Source organism: Hemicordylus capensis, chromosome 5, assembly GCF_027244095.1.
Source record: "Hemicordylus capensis ecotype Gifberg chromosome 5, rHemCap1.1.pri, whole genome shotgun sequence".
Classification (NCBI taxonomy): Eukaryota; Metazoa; Chordata; class Lepidosauria; order Squamata; family Cordylidae; genus Hemicordylus; species Hemicordylus capensis.
Genome location: NC_069661.1, coordinates 12,151,604 through 12,169,514, shown reverse-complemented (window position 1 = coordinate 12,169,514; position 17,911 = coordinate 12,151,604). Strand labels below are relative to the sequence as shown.

General features: G+C 44.2%; 1 protein-coding gene across 5 annotated transcripts in view; it reads left to right on the top strand.

The window, feature by feature from the left end:
- NPFFR2 (neuropeptide FF receptor 2) overlaps window positions 1–17,911 on the top strand; it is a 63,331-nt gene that overhangs the window by 3,589 nt on the left and 41,831 nt on the right. The gene's annotated exons all lie outside the window — the stretch shown is intronic.

Sequence of the window (17,911 nt, the reverse complement as noted above, 5' to 3'; positions counted from 1 at the left end):
CATATCTATTTATTTATCTGTCAGATTCGTACACCACCCCAAACTTTAGTCTCGGGGGGTTAACAACATAAAACGAATTAAAACATACACTTGTAAGTGGTTAGAGTGCTGGACTAGGACCGGGGAGACCCGGGTTCAAATCCCCATTCAGCCATGATACTAGCTGGGTGACTCTGGGCCAGTCACTTCTCTCTCAGCCCAACCTACTTCACAGGGTTGTTGTGAGGAGAAACTCAAGTATGTAGTACACCGCTCTGGGCTCCTTGGAGGAAGAGCGGGATATAAATGTAATAATCATCATCATCATCTCAAAATTAAAAACAGATTACAACTTAAAAATTTAAAAAGCTTTAAAAGCTTGGGTGAAGCCAACTGTTTGGGCCTCACTGACAGACCAAACCATAAAAGATAAACAGGCCATTTGGCAGGTAGGTTCCATTTCATCCACAGTACTAGAAAAATTAAAAAAAGACTCAGAAAAATTCACAAATTTCCCCCCAAATGCAGAAGAACTCTCCCTTGGAAAAGCATGGGAAATGATGCCTTCTGACAAGTTTTGGCAGTTTTCTTGAGTACTTTTACAGAGAGGAACTCTAAGCAGGGTCTGCCCTAGTTGCATACAAAAGGGAGACTAGAAGTGTGAGCACTGTAAGATATTCCCCTTAGAGGATGGAGCCGCTCTGGGAAGAGCATCTAGGCTCCAAGTTCCTTCCCAGGCATCTCCAAGACAGGGCTGAGAGAGATTCCTGCCTGCAATCTTGGAGAAGCCCCTGCCAGTCTGTGTAGATAATATTGAGCAAGACGGACCTATGATCTGACACAGTATATGGCAGCTTCCTATGTTCCTATGTTCTTATGTTCCAGACTTCCACAGAATGATGAAGAAATGCAAGCTATATTGTTCCAGTCGATTAGATTTCTATCCATGTCGAATTTCCATGAAACCCACTTAAGAAATTGAAAAACACAATTTTTGCATTCGAGATCTTCTCTCATCTGTCGCCTAGAACTTGTTTTACGTCTTATGCTCAAAGGAAAGCAGTTCTTCTGGTCACCAGCTAGCAAGAAGAGAGAGTGCATGGTCATTTTGTGGTACAGGAGGAATGCTTGCCAGCTGCAAGCCCATTTTACTAGTATATTTTTATGAAAGTAAGCCCCATTGAGCACAGTGGGATTTACTTATAAGTACGCATGAGCAGGATTGGACTGTGTGAAGTTTATTATCCTTAAAGATTAATTCATGCCCTTTTCAACTGGAGTTCTCAATTCTACTTAATCTTCTGATTCTGAATTGACCTGCAGCATTGAATAAGTTGGCAAAGCTTTATAGAAACTGAACTGTAGTGCTTCAGTGCAAATAATTTAGCCAGTGCACTGCAGGAAGGTGTGTTTCTGCATGCAGAAACTAAGGATGTGCATGAAATGGATTTTGAGTTCTGTTTCGAGCTTGAAATGAAACACAGATGGCTGAAAGGTTTCATCAAATAGTGGTCAACTCCAGTTTTGATGGAAAAAAATCTAAAAGTTTTCAGTGTTCTGGCCATAGGGAACAATGGGGAAACTTGAAACACCCCATTGTTCCCCATGGGTAGCGACTAGGGACACAGAAGTGAGTTGGGCAATAGGACATGATGGATGCTACCTACCACCCAACCTACAAAAGAAATGGGCAAGCAGGGGCAATCTTAGACAAATTTTTAATCTTTTTCCCAAACCCACATATTATCCTATCCATGGAGAACAATGGGATATTTCAAGTTTGTCCCTATGGACAAGTTACATTCACAGAGTGCACACAAGTTTTGCATCACAATTTACATTGCATTTTGCAATCCTGCCTTGAAAAACACTGCAAAAGCAAACCATAAAAGGGAATCTGTCCCTCCTAACACAAACACACATTTCAAACACAGTCCAAAAATGGCCAAAAAAGAATCGCTGACCCAGAGTCGACTGCCAGCCACAGTGCCTGGACTGCAGTAACATCACTGGCACAAATTGCTGCCTCTCACACAATTATTGCTCCTTCTTGGTATTTTAACAGCTGCCCCAGCAGCACCCTTACTTAACAGCAGGAATAGACGTAAGCTCAACTAGAGCAACTTCAGCCACATTTTGAGTGAGTACACCTTACGATACAGATTGTAGAGCAGTGAGTAAAGCAGAAGTTAGTCTGAAGGCCAGACATGGAGCTCAACACAGCAGTCACCAAGAAATATGACATATGTGTGCATGTGTGCACACACAAACACACACACCTGCCACTGTCCATTTCACTCCACAACACAATCTCACAAAAAAACAAACCCCAACTCAAGGAAGGCAGGCACCCAAGTTCTGTCTTTGTCAATCTGAGATCCAGAAAAACAAGATAGTTATAGCAGCAGTAGCACAGTATATTATACTCCGTGCTGAAAAAAGAAAACCACAAAATCAAATCCACCTTCCTCTTCTTCCAATCTCAGCTGAAGTTGCTACTTTCGCTATGTTTTCTTTTAAAGTCATATTTATGTTCCAAAACGTAGCATTGGTTTTAACTCCACTTAACTGATGTGACTTCTTGGTATGTTGCGTTTCTTCTTTTATGTTATGTTTATGACCTGTGGTCACAGCAGTTAAGTTATTACTCACTACTTTCCTCCTGTCCTGATGTATCCTCTTCTGGAGAGCCATAGGGCTCTCTTAGCCTCTCAGTCCCTTTGAATACTTTTTGAAATTCCCCCCATTTGTGTTTTGCCTCCCTCCTCCTCCCCCCCCAGCCAATGGAGGCACAGTTGCCCATGGCAATGCTTGATCTGCATGATAAGCCAACCAAAAAGCAAGGAGATTGCAAGCCAATTGAAAGCCAGTGCCAGAAAACCAATCAGCAAGGGGAAAACAGGCCTCCAAAATGGTGTTCAAAACATTTTGATGGAAAGGGTGTTTTTCCCCCCTGCTCTGAGCTTGAAGCAGTCTCTTTATTTAAAAGGTGTTTTAATTTAAGCTCAAAACTGCTTGTTTTGAGTCAAAACATTTTGCTGTTGGAATGTTCTTCACATCCCTGGCAGAAACCACTCTTGGAATTTTGTCTTTGCTTTAGCAAGCCTTTGAAGCCTTAGGTGTATCTGAAATTTCAGCCTTATTAAAGAAAAACAAAAGGAAATGTGATCTTGCTCTTTTGATCTGAATCTCTGATTTTCTTATGTCAGCCTTTGATCCTTGCTGAATAACAGTGGTCTGATACTAAAGACTGAGCTTTTATCCAAGGACCTTGTAATATTTCGAGTGCCTTCAAAGTTAGGAAGGCATAGGGAAATGGGAGAATGTTTCCTGTCATTAAAGCCATATTTTATTTTGAAAGAAGGCTGTGCAGTTCATAAGCTGGTTAAATTAGAGTTTTATGGATTTAAACTTGTCAAGGCTGATCTTGGTTTGATTCGGTGTTGTGGGTATGTCTAAATATAATTTGCAATCTAATACAACTAGCTTAATCCAAGCAGAGCATCTGCTTGCTAGTACTTGATTGCTCCTCTCACCCCCTGCCACAGCCCCCCTCACCTGAGATTTCTCCACCCTCACCTGAGCCCTGCTCCTCCTCCTTCATCTAGTTGCTTCCATCCCCCTCACCCCTCTTGGTCACTCCTCCATCCCTTTACTCCATCCCCCTCACCCCTCTTGGTAACAGCTGCAGTGTTGCTGGACCTATTGGCCAAGCTGCAGCCCCACTCCTACTCCTCCACACAGGAGCAGCAGTGGTTGACCGGTCCCTTCCTCACTGCCGCCACCACTATGGCTGCTCGTTCCCCTCAGGCCGCTGACAGGCCCGGGTCTGTCCCTTGCCTGCCTCCCTCCCTCTGGCAGTGTCCTTGATAGCCCCAATATCAGCAATGGTGGACTGGGCCCTTCTGGTCTGCCAATAGGCTCCACCATGACCGCTCGTTCCTCTCAGATCACTGACAGGCCCGGGCCTGTCCCTCACCCTTCCTTCTCTCTTTCTTCCCCTCCCTTCTTTTTTCTCTCTTTTCTCTCCCCTCCCCTCTGTCTTCCCCTCCCTCCCTCCCTCCCTCCCTGAGTTAACAGATCTTGTTCATCTTGTTTCCTCATCTAAATCATACAACGGCAGCTTCCTTCTCCTGAAAGGGCTCTTTCCTCGCTCATGACCCCTTTCTTCACAGACCCCTGCCCACTATCCCATATATATATATATATATATATATATATATATATATATATATACACACACACACACACATATATTATATATATATATATATATATATATATATATATATATATATATATGAATGAGATTCCTCTCCTCTACAATCAAGAACATCTTCCGACCAGAACCAGTTGCATTCCAACTGACCTTAACCATCAGAGGCTCCTCCTTCCTATCTACATAGGAAATCTCCACTGCCCAATCACCATGGTGCTTCTGGTCGCGAACTCTCGCGAGAGCTGCCACACATGGGATTAGCCACGGGTGCGCCTTTGAGAATTATATATATACTAGCTGGGCCAGGTGCAGAGCATCTGCACCTCTAGCTGCCTGCCCCGCCGCCACTGTTTCCCTATCGCCATTATTTTCTCTCCCACCCGGGTTCTTCCCCTGCCCACTGGCCTGCCCACCGACTGGCCGCCATCGCCACCTTCTTCCCTGGCTGCCATCATTGCTCCAGTTTTCTTTGGCTGCTGCTGCTGCTGCTATTTTTTCCTCTCCCCAACGTCCCGTGGCTACCCTATCTGGCATCTCTCTGAATTCTCTCGAGAGCTGCCACACATGGGATTAACCATGGGTATGCCTTAGAGAATTAAATACTGTATATAGATAGATATGCTCTATATACTGCAAGCAGGTGTAGCTTCCCCTCTGCTGAAGCAATATATGACAAACTGTACTTGTCCAAAGCTTCTCTCCCTGGCATCCTTCAGGAGCACAGCTTTCGTACCCTTGCTTCAGTGATCATGTTGCAATGGTGCCTTTGCAAGTGTGACTTTATTCAGGTTGCTTTACAAGCACCATTTAAGTGCTTCCCTTTTCTAAACAAAATGATATTACCATACAAGTCCAGTAATTAAATACCTTGCTGTAGTGAACCTGGGGATTATATCTGACATGTATGGACCCGCAACAAAATGTAGCAGTATATTCCTGCTGTGCAAATGTTGCCTGCGCATGGTGCAGTTTTTAGGCACCTTTCCCCCTCCAAAGCAGAAAGCTTGTGGCTGTTTCGAGGAAGTGTTCTTCAAGCTGAGAAATGTCCCACCCTTTCCCCTCAGGCCACCCCCCCCTCCACCTTGTTCCATTAGCTGTGAACACTTGGTTGTCCAGTCTGCCAACATTCTGCTCCATTGAATTATCACTGAGGAAAGTTTGGGTGGGGTATTTTTTTTTTTTGCCCCCTTAGGTTTATTGTGAAACCGACATGTTACCCTGAGTCTGCCAGTACCTGCCTCTCACCTGCAGATGTTCCGGTTATGCATCCATAAAGATCATAACACTTTTAGCTTGTTCAGAAAAAGATACAATGTATTGGAGACTGGCAGCTGGGGACACCTAGGTCAAAACTGCCCCAACAGTGCACCCAGAGGCAGGTGTATATCCAAGGATCATTACATGTTGGTCATCCGTCCATTTGGGGGTTGGTTGTAGGGGTGAGTCAGAATATCCCCCAGCAGAAAATTCAAGGTGAAATTGGGAGTTTGGGGTACAAAATCCCTCTCCCCAATCGCAGCATGTTCTATGGACACCCTGATGCTGACCATGCCCCTTGATGTTGACGCACTGGTGTTGGGATGTGGCTGGCATTGGGGCATAGCCGTGCCACATATTGGCTTCTCCCAGCCAGCGAGTACTTCATTCACCAGCTGGGTGCCTGCTGGCAGTTTGCCAGCCAAGGGACGTTTCTCCTCGCTGATCAGTGATGACTATGCTCTGGTTCTTTCAAACACGGGAAAACTGGATGGGTTGCTGAGTGACACAGGGGGCACTTCCTAGATCTAGAGCACAGTGCTCTGCAGCACAGACAGTGTGGTAAGATAGGCACCTGGCTTACCTGTCTTACCACACTGTCTGTTTTACCACATCTTGATAAATCCCAGACACCCGGGAGCCAGGGTGCCTAGAAAGTTAACCATGACATCTAGTTTCGGATATTCGGAGGTCGAGTTATTGAATAAAATCTTTGTCCCAAGCAGCCCTGTTTCTGTATGTTACAGAAGTATGTTACTTGTTACGGAGATAAAGAGAAGCCCATTTACCCTTCCCCATTGACACTATCACTAAGTGATAATTTTGTCAAGTGCCTGTTGCCTGGCTCCTTAATTTTTGGGCTGGCTCCTAGATCCAAAGAAAAATGGCCAAGGCCTGGTTTATGCAGTGGGTGAACTTCAGACATCATGAAGAATGATGGGCACAAGAGAGTCATTGTGGTGTGTGTGTGTGTGTGTGTGTGTGTGTGTTGGTGGTCCTTGACTCAGAAGCATGGAATTGGCCTTTTTCACGGCTGCTGCACGGCTCATTGGAAGTTTCGACTCAATGTGCAGCAGCTGTGAAAAAGTCCAATTCCATCCTTGGAATAATTAGGAAGGGGGTTGAAAATAAAACTGCTAATATTATAATGCCCTTATACAAATCTGTAGTGCAGTCACATTTGGAGTTCTGCTCTGGTCACTGTATCTCTAGGAGGGTATTGTTGAACTGGGAAAGGTGCAGAAGAGGGCAACCAAGGTGATCAGGGGCCTAGAGCACCTTCCTTATGAGGCAAGGCTACAACACCTGTGGCTTTTTAGTTTGGGAAAAAGATGACTGAGGGTAGACATGATAGCGGTCTATAAAATCATGCATGGTGTGGAGAAAGTGGAGAGAGAGAAATGGTCCTCCCTTCTCATAACTCTAGAACCAGGGGTCATCCCATGAAACTGATTGCCAAGAAATTTAAGACCGACAAAAGGAAGTACTTTTTCACACAATGTATAAGGAACCTATGGAATTCTCTGCTACAAGATGTGATGACAGCCAACAGCCTGGATGGCTTTAAGAGGGGTTTAGATAAATCCATGGAGGACAGGTCTATCAAGGGCTACTAGTCTGAGGGCTATAGGCCACCTCCATTCTCAGAGGCATGATGCTTCTAAATACTAGTTACAGGGGGGTAGCAGTAGGAGGGAGCTTTTGTCTGTTGACTTTCCAGAGGCATCTGGTGGGCCACTGTGTGAAACTGGATGCTGGACTAGATAGGCCTTCGACATGTTCTTATATTCTTATGTCCTTTCTGAGCTTTTTTCATCTCTGTGCAGAATGAGTTTTGATCTGGGTGTTGGTGTCAAGGCAGTGTGTGTGCATGTGCATTCAGAGTGGGGTCTTCCTGATTCAGTCTTCGCAGGATCTAAACTTAACGGAGTATGCATCAAAAACTGTGTGTGCACATGTGCATGCCTTAGAGGGAACACTGCCCATGACTCCCCTTAATCCTCAATGTGCAATTAGTTTTCAGTAAAACTGGATGCTGGCCAGGGCTATGGATAGGAAAAACGTTTAGGAACTACTGAGAGACAAAGGAGCAGTTCATTATGCTTCTTTTAAAATATCTCTCTGGACAAGCTGTCAATTTTGCCTTGGTTCCAGCCGTAAGAAACGTCCAAGCGCTGAGTTAGAAGCTCTAGTGAAAGTAACGGATGTACTTATCTTGGTGTGGTTTTTGAAGATAGCAAATGCCTGCTTATGTAACTGCCATCTGGATTCCACTCAAATCCTTGGCATGACTTCCAATTCCTTTGGACGGACAAGGACTCCTGGTTTAATTACCTATACAGTATTACTCTGTTTTTTGGGGAAAGCAGTATACAGTAAGACTTATAGTGTAAGTCTATGTTAATCCAGTTATAGCAACATGAAGTTGTGGGACACAGATCTGTCTCTTGCCCACTGATGCTAGGTTCCAAAAGAAGACGAATGCTATGACTCTTAGCCAAGTGGATTCCAAAGGGGAAAGCAAGGAGGAGAAAACAATACTACTTACAGGGCTTGCACATATGAAGTTGCCTTATACCTAGTCAGCTGATTGATCCATCTAGCTCAGTATTGTCTACAGCAAGGCCACACAACTTTGGTCCTCCAGCTATTGTTGGACTACAACTCCCATCATCCCCAGCCACAGTGGCAAGTAGGCAGGGGTGATGGGAGTTGTAGTCCAACATCTGCAGGAGGGCCAAAATTGTGCAGCCCTGGTCTACGGTGACTAGCAACAGCTTCCCAGGGTCTCGAGCTCAGAGGTCTTTCCCAGCCTTCTGGTGATTCTGGGGCCTTCTGGATGTGAAACAGGTGTTCTACCATTGAGCTATGATCCCACCTCCGAAATGTTATTACAGAGATTATGGGCAGTGTCAGACATTGCATGGAACCATGGTTTGTTTTTACTGAGGTTTATTTTAGAAACCTGGATTGGTGCCACAATCACCAAATCTAGGTTTTGTTTCATCACATCATGGTTTGTTTGTGGCCTGCCCCTTCTCCTTACCACCCTCATCTAGACTTGCCTCACCCTGTGAGAGATTATGTGGGGGTGGAACTACTGAAACCAAGATTAAACCAGGCACCACACAAGACCATGGTTAGGACAAACCAAGTGAACTCCAACCTTGGGTTCGGATTATAGCTTTCCTGCCTGAAATTTGAGTTCAGATCATGGCTTTGACTGCCTGGTAGTTGCTGAGACTGCATGCTGCATGCATGAAGTTAGAATTGCCAGATCTGTATCTGGTGTCCATACTGTTAATGCTTTGAGGTGCTGTATGTACCCTCAACTCAGATCTTCCAGAAGTCTATTTGCCCATGCTCTTCATCTTCATGCTTTGTACAAAATTAGAGTCATGAACAAACAAGAGGAGGGAGAGATTTTGAGGGCCTGGTATGTCTTTAGGGGAGAAGTCCCTCTGTGTCTGTATGTGTGTTTTGCCAAGGCTTATTTTGATAGCTGTGTGGCTTTCAGTTTTAGTTTCTCTTTTGCCTGGAGAGAGAGAGAGTGGGAGGAGCCAGCTAGGGCTGAGGTGAGTCACACCTGTGGGACGGCCACACTCCTGTTGAGCCTGGTTGCCTCAGTTTGAAGTCTACTCTCTACATAAGAGGCGGTGGCCAGGGGAATTAGTGAACAGGAATGAGCAAATGGGTATCATAGGAGATTTGTGTGGAGTTGAGTGGGGAAGTGTGCAGGAGAACTTGAAAGGAGCCCCTCTTGATCACATGGAGCCCAGTGGGAATTGGGATGGCATGATAGAGCTCTATAACATTATGCATGGTGTGGACAGAGAGAAGTTTTTCTTCCTCTTGCCTAACACTAGAACCAGGGGTCATCCATGAAACTGATGGACAAGCAATTTAGGACTGACAAAAGGAAGTACCTTTTCACACAATGCATAACTAACCCATGGGATTTTCTGTCACAAGATGCAGTTACAGCTACCAGCCTGGATGGATTTAAGAAGGGCTTGGACAAATTCATGGAGGATAGGTCTATCAGTGGATACTAATCTGGAGGGCTATAGGCCACCTCCAGCCTCAGAAGCAAGATGCCTCTGAATACCAGTCGCGGGGGAGTAACAGCAAGAAAGAGGGCGTGCCCTCAGCTCTTGCCTGTGGGCTTATCAGAGGCATCTGGTGGGCCACTGTCCAGGCTGCTGGCTAGCCAGTGTGGCCTGCCAGCTTGCCAAAGAGGCACCTTTTTAATGTGGTGATTCTCTTTATTTAGCAGGAGGAGAGTAATTGGCCATATCCACCCCCAGCACAGAACCTCCAGTGACTGTTGCTGGTGTCTATCTTATGTTTCTTTTTCGATTGTGAGCCCTTTGGGGACAGGGAGCCATCTTATTTATTTGTTGTTTCTCTATGTAAACCACTTTGGAAACCTTTGTTGAAAAGAGGTCTATAAATATTTGTTGTTGTTGGATCGAGCCAGTTCCCATTGTGCCAGAGAGGGGGTATTGGATTGCTGGTTGTGCTCTGGCCCCCAGAAAAAGTACTGCGGACACCCTTATGGTATGGCTCTCCTAGAAGGCTGGAAAATATACTGTATTAAAAAGGCCAGTGTGTGTCCAACAGACAACAGCCTCAACTTGCTTTAGATATGATGATCCAGGTTAGGGTAGAACCCTGACATTTCACTTGAGTTGTCATAGAGAGCCCTGGCTTATGTCAGCCGGTGATGAGAAAGAAAATGTTATACTGTAGCCTTAATTGCTCTCATGTAGAAGACAATGCAATGATGGTGCCTGAATTAGCTGCCCCATGTCTTTTGGAATTGCAGTTGTCTTTGGGCCTTCAGACTGCATAATTAGACCCGTAGACAGGTGTTACAAGACTATTTCCATCTAACTGCTAATTATCTGATATGCTCCTCTTTTGAAAAGAAAAGTTCCAAGCTGCCACAAACCTACTGAGACTTATTATTATTCATTCATTCAATTTCTATACCACCCTTCCAAAAATGGCTCAGGGCAGTTTACACAGAGAAATAATACATAAATAAGATGGCTCCCTGTCCCCAAAGGGTTCACAATCTAAAAAGAAACATGATAGACACCAGCAACAGTCACTGGAGGTACTGTGCTGGGGGTGGATAGGGCCAGTTACTCTCCCCCTGCTAAATAAAAGAGAATCACCACGTTAAAAGAGGCCTCTTTGCCAAGTTAGGAGGGGGACAATTGTTCTTGATCCACTAGAGGACAAGTTTGCTGAGCAGCCGCCTGATAACAGGCGAATGCATTATTCCAGAAAAGGGAGTTTGGACGACCTGGCTTTGATGTATTAAGCTCCATCCTGGTGTTAATTATTTTATCAGGAACTTCTTGTTACTGCTGGCTGACTGGCCACTGCGGCAAGTTCTTCATGGCGGATGATCTGGAGAATCCATGTTATCTTCTAAGATGCAGCACAGAATGTGTGTGTGTGTTGCATTGTGCGTGTTCTTCTTTTTCTCATTATCTCAAAAGAGAATTCTTCACATTATCTGCATATCCATGGTTACAAGCAGGACATATATTGGGAAAACCTGGTCTTGCTGAGTTTTTAAAATACCTGTTTGGCTGGGTGATGATTTCAATACCGACTTTCAAATGTTTCTTACAATAGGAATAAGTAGTGAGACCCAACATGGTCCAAACTGGTCCCTTGTGCTGTCTCCCCCTCCACCCCACATCTGTCAAGCCAGCTGGGAAGCAAGGGGGATACGAGAAGGGAAATGGGACATTGATAGTTCATTGTGTCGAGTTGACACACTACCATGTATTGTCTCCTCACAAGCCCAGTTCGGACATTATGCTGTACGAGTGTACATATGTCTGTACACTCATACATGTGTTTGTGGGAATGACTGTACCTGTGTTCATTTTAAAAATGCACCTGGATATAGGCCCTTCAAATGCATGGTGCAGATAGGAAGTGTATGTAACATGTGAATGACTGTACCTGTGTACAGATCTATACCTGTGTACATTGTACACTTGTATGAGTGTTGAACATAATGTGTGAATGGGCTTACAGGGTTCCTCTTTTCAAAATGGGTCTTGCATGGTTGCCTAGAGTAACAATTAGGATTCCTTTAGCCTAGTAGTTCTCCAGCTGAAGGCTATTGTGGTTCAGGATGTTGGGATTCATAGTCCACAACATCTGGGGTCACAAGTTGGCGAACCACTGCTTTAGCCCTTTGTAGAATTCCTGCCCAGACGAACTTCCTGGTAGAAACTTGTGGGAAGACCTGTGTGTGAGAATGGAATGACAGCATCTGGTCTTCTCTTTCTATTCTGTGTAAAGGTGCTTGGAAGTGAGGAAATACACTTATGTTCTACCCAGTTTGAGACTCTGTATGTTATTGCCCCTTGTGGCAGCTTGCTGCACTGCAACATAATTTTTTTTTAAGCCTTTTTAGGCCAGCATCAGAACTCCAGAGAGATACTTAGAATGATCAAGGTGCATTCACCTAACTTGCAGCATCCGCTTGCTTTCTCTTTTTCAAATGGAAAAACTGCTGGTGCGTCATCACCCCTTGAAGCATTCCCTTTCATTTATCTAGGTTAGATGGGTATCAACTTCTTCAAGCTTTGAGTATCTAATTCAAAAACACACAGGCCTGGCTGTCAGATGTTTATGTGGAGCCAGCATCAAATTTTGTTTTCTGTGACATTCTCTAGCCTCAGAAGTGTGCACTTCTTCCAGGATCTGTTGTGATGTCCAAACTGATGATCTTTACTTGTTCTTGTCAGAGTTCATCATCGTCATCATCAGAAAGTGGGATCCCAACTTCAGATCCTGGTTTATTTTGAAACCCTGGCTAATTGGTGAAGATTACCTGGTTCAGACATCCTGACAGATCCCGGCTTGTTGCAAGCTGGATTGGAAATAGTGGATAGAGAGAAATTTTTCTCCCTCTCTTATAACACTAGAAACAGGGGTCATCCCATGAAACTGACAGCCAATAAACTTAGGAACAAAAGGAATACTTCATACTGTGGAATTCTCTGTCACAATGTGGTGAGAGCCACCAGCTTGGATGGCTTTAAGAAGGGCTTAGATAAATTCATGGAGGACATGTCCATTAATGGCTACTAGTCTGAGGGCTAAAGCCCGCCTCCAGCCTTAGAGGCAAGATGCCTCTAAATACCAGTTGCAGGAGAGAGGGCATGCCCTCAGCTCTTGCCTGTGGGCTTCCCAGAAGCATCTGGTGGGCCACTGTGTGAAATAGGATCCAGGACTAAATAGGCCTTGGGCCTGATCCGGCAGGGCTGTTCTTATGATGTTGTTCAGAATGCTGTACAATGTCTGGAAATACTCTCTCTCTCTCTCTCTCTCTCTCTCTCTCTCTCTCTCTCTCTCTCATGTTTTGGTGCTGCTTCAGAAACAAACTGTTAACTTGCAACTCCAACAATCCTTCTCTGTAATACAAAGAACATTTGATGTCTCTATTTAGAGGAATGCCATTTTCTCTCAAACTGGTTCCACATCTGACATTATTATTAGATGGATTAGCTAATGGCACTTGCTGTTTAAAAGTACCTGTGATTGAATGATTGTGTGGTTCAGAGTTTTTGTGGGGTTTTTTGAGGTTCACAGCATGGGCCTAATCAGCACAGAGAATCTTAGCGGGAACTGTTCTGGCACAATCATATTTGTTGCTATGATTCACTGTATGGGTAGCTGTTCTCAACAGCATCTATATGGAGCTAAGGCAGAAGGGTGTCTTTCTTTTTTTAAAAAATAAACAAACATTAAAAAAAAATTAATTGGCTAAGAAGTACCTTGACCTTCAGGATGCCTAATGAAAACAGAACGTGACTTGCAAAAATGGTACCTCTGCCATCTCTCATTTAAATTAAATCAGTGGCATCACCACAAATATGCAGATGAGCTGCCACCAAAACAAAACAAAAATTGTCAGGATACTGTGTTACCTGGTCATCCGCACAACCCTCTTCCAGGGGTTCCTCCCTCTCCCTACAAGGATACCTGCAAGGTGGACCCAGGTCTCCCTGGATCAGGCACAGCTGGACGACTGGGGCAGAGAGCTGCCCCATACAGTGCTGGTGGGGCCACATGGTTAGGAGAAACAGGAAGCCGGAAATGTCATACCCTGCACAGGATAGGGTATGAATCAATCTATCTTTATTACAATCGACTTGCAGTATAATCAAGTAAAACTACAATACAGAATATAATATGATACAATTGTAATATAACAAGCATGAGTAACTGGGATTAAACTCCTACAAGCTATAACTACAGGTTTAATAAGAATTCATCCAATGTTATCCACCTAAAAGTATTGTATCAGACATTAACTCTTGCCAGGTTCTGCTGATCACTACACAACATTTTGGATGGACTGCCTAAATAGTGCATTATTATTATTATTATTATTAATAATAATAATATTACATTTATATCCTGCTCTTCCTCCAAGGAGCCCAGAGCGGTGTACTACATACTTGAGTTTCTCTTTTACAACAACCCTGTGAAGTAGGCTAGGCTGAGAGCGAAGTGACTGGCCCAAAGTCACCCAGCCAGTTTCATGGCTGAATGGGGATTTGAACTTGGGTCTCCCCGGTCCTAGCCCAGCACCCTAACCACTACACCACGCTGGCTTTGAATCATGGGTTGCATTCAAAGTCATTTATGTGTTCCAAGCCCTTGGACACAGGAGCCCCAGCACTGATGCACACTCTGTCCCTCACTTCCAGAAGATCAGAATGGTGGTGGTGACTTTGACTGTAAATAGTCACTGCAGAAGCCATTGCAGGAGGGTGAATTTACACTCCCTGAGTGTTGAAATAGGGTGTATGTAACTGTGTACCCTACAGATAGGTTTAAAGATAAAGTTGTGCTGTTGAGTCGGTGTCTATTCCTGATGACCACAGAGCCATGTGATTTTCTTGGTAGAATACAGGAGGGGTTTACCATTGCCATCTCCCAATGAGTATGAGATGATGCCTTTCATCACCTTCTGCTGCCCAGTATAGATGTTTCCCATAGTCTAGGAAACATACCAGCAGGGATTCGAACCAGCAACCTCTTGCTCCATAGGCAAGTCACTCTCCCGTTGTGCCATGTTTACTAGCTTGGTTTTTGCTCACCTGTAAAAAGTGGCATAATCTATAAGGTAGGTGCTCTGTTTAGAGGCACGCAAGTCCAATTTGCCGGTAATGGATCCTCTGCTTTAGTGTTCAGGAGGAAGGAAGGACAAAGGAGGGGGTTTGGCAGGAGGATTTTGGCAACAGCCCCATCTTTCATGGCAAAAAGTAGAAGAGCGTACAACCCAGATTGCTGTAACAGACCAGTGTCTCTGGCACTAGATGATGGCCTTGGTCAATCAATCATAATTCTGCCCTGGAATTCATGATGTGCTGTGTATACCTTTTAGACAATGCCTATGCCATGACCTGTGCTTGTAGATAGGAGGGAGCTTGTGGACATGTTGGAACATTGGAGTCATGTGCTCCTGAATGGACCACTCTATTCTGCAGTTGCTGCAACTTCTGAACACTCACTTCAGCAGTTCCATGTTAGAGACCTTGCAATTGCCGTACCATATTGTTTCAAAGGCATAAATGATGGTTGTGAGTGTGACTAGGCACGTGTTGGAGATGTATTGCAGAAGCATTTTCATCCACTAGAACTCTTGAAAAGCATTAGGTTGTTCAAGTAACTGCAGCACAAACATTTTTTGGTGGAATGCTAGTGTGCATGTGCGTGGCTAGAAGACGCCTAGATAGAGGGATCCACACATTTGGGCTTAGCTCACTAGCTAGCCACCATCTTTGGTCGCCTCCTGGTCTTGTGGTAGCAAGAATGACTTTTCCCCTTAGCTAAGCAGGGTCCACCCTGGTTGTATATGAAAGGGAGACTTGATGTGTAAGCACTGTAAGAGATTCCCCTTAGGGGATGGAGCTGCTCTGGGAAGAGCAAGAAGGTTCCAGGTTCCCTCCCTGGCATCCCCAAGATAGGGCTGAGAGAGATTCCTGCCTGCAACCTTGGAGAAGCTGCTGCCAGTCTGTGTAGACAATACTGAGCTAGATGAACCTCTGGTCTGACTCAGTATATGGCAGCTTCCTATGTTCCTTACAACTTTTTCTAGCATGTAGGCAGAAGGCTTAGGAGAGAAGTAAGTCATCTGTCATTTGCACTGGGATATGGAGATGGTAAGTAACAGTGGGAGCCCTCTCATACTGCTCAAAAGGGATTCCTGATGTTTCTTACCTTCTCAAAAATGGTAGTGGAAATGAGATCTCTGGGAGGAGATCTGTGCTTGCCAGAGGACTGGCGGCACTGGTGAGCTGGCAAGTGGGTTTGTAGATGCCTGCCCAATTATATTCAAGAATCAGTTTGGATGTCTTGTGCAAATTCATGCCAAAAGATGGCATAGGGTGCATTTGTGCTGGAAGATGGCTTTTTTTCTGGGTTGCTCCTGGCTTTGTGTTCCATAGGAAAAATGGTAGGTAAGAAACAAATCTTGGTGCAAGTACAACATCTCTTTCTGACACTGTACTGATGCAGCACCTGCTGTGCCCAATTCTCTGACCATTCCAGCTGTTGTGCCAATGTCTCAGTTTACCCATGGGGAAATTCTATTGATAGCTAATTCCTTCTTGTAATTCTATTTTTTTAAAAAATAATAATGCAAAAAATAGAACTGCAAACAAAAAATGTATATGCAAACTGGTAAAGCAGCCAATTAGAAAATAAGTACATGGATTATTTGGTAAACAAGTATAATATGAACAGAAGACATAAATTGGAATACATTTTGCTTCAATAAAATCAGATGGCTTCCTCACAATTATTTTAAAAGTTTGTTCATTTAATTAATTCAGAGTTGCTCTACAATACTGTGAACCAATTTCTTAGCTTCTAAATGGAAATCTAAGGGTAATTTGTGCTTCGCCAACCGGTAAACGAAAGTCTTCCATACTATTAATTTTTATGACTGCTTGAAAATGACTTTATAAAATAATACAAGTGCAATGGTGGATTATACTGTAATTACAACTGTAAGAGAAAATTGCATCTAACCTCTAATGCTACATCCTCCCATGGTAGCACTACAGGAATATAAAGCTACCTTCTTCCCAGCTGCTTCTGATTACAATTTGGGCACAATCTTTGCTACTGGAATTGGGTACCATCTGTATAAAAATTTAAAAGGCATTTTCAAACTTCTACCAACCGAGAGTTCTGATTTTTATATGCAAATTAGGGGTGTGCCCAAACCAGTTTTTACCGACTCGCAGATCGACTAATTGGTTTGAGGGGGTGGAGCGGGGGGGGGGGGACTGAGAAGCACCTTCAGAAGCTGCCTGGAACAGCAGCTCTCCCCCCAGTAGCCTGCATAATGGTGGCACGGCCACATAACTGCGCGAATCACCGAACCAGTTCACTTAGAACTCGGTTAGATTCAGTTCGATCTCGGACTGGTCTCCTTTCCTGTAGGGCACTCTGGTTCGGGTTTGAGCCACTTGAACCGGCGTGATTCATGGCAGACTGGTTCTGCACATATCTAATGCAAATATCAGAGCTGTCCGTGAAGTTTTCTGAGCTTGAGTCTGGAAGTAATCCTCAGGTTCTCAGTAAGTTCACCTCTCCTCTTGAAGGGGGACACTAGACATTCTTAATTTTTGCTTCAGCTCAGATTAATCCTCTGTATTGCATTCAGTGGATGAGATACTATGTATGTATGTATGTATTTATTTATGTAACAGATTTTTATACCTTCCAAAACTTAGGTCTCTGGGTGGTTTACAACAAAACAAAATAAATAGAAAAGGTTAAAGCATTGGTTAAAACAAAATAAATGACAACAGAAAAAGTTAGAACATTACAACAAAACAGTGTTTTAAAACAATGTTAAAACTATTAAAACAGTATACAATTAAAAGCCTGGGTGAACACAAGACTTTTTAAAAGTTGTCAGAGATGGGGAGGCTCTTATTTCAGCAGGGAGTGTGTTCCAAAGCTTTGGGGCAGCAGTGGAGAAGGCCCGTCCTCAAGTAGCCACTAGATGAGCTGGTGGCAACCGCAGAGAGTCCTCTCCTGATGATCTCAATGGGTGGTGGGGTTCATGATGAAGATGTTCTCTTAAATACCCAGGTGCCAAGCCATTTAAGGCTTTATAGGTTATAACCAGCACCTTGTATTTTGCCTGGAAACTTTTAGTGGCAAACAGTGTAGCTCTTTCAATATGGGAGTAATATGGTCTCTCCGAGATGCCCAGAGACCAACCTGGCTGCACGCTTTCACGAAGGTTCCAAGTTCCCTCCCCGACTTCTCCAAGATAAGGCTGAGAGAGACCCTTGCCTGCAACTTTGGAGAAGCTGCTGCCAGACTGTGTAGACAATACTAAGCAAAGGGACCAATGGTCTAAAACTGAATAAGTTCTGTTCCATGCAT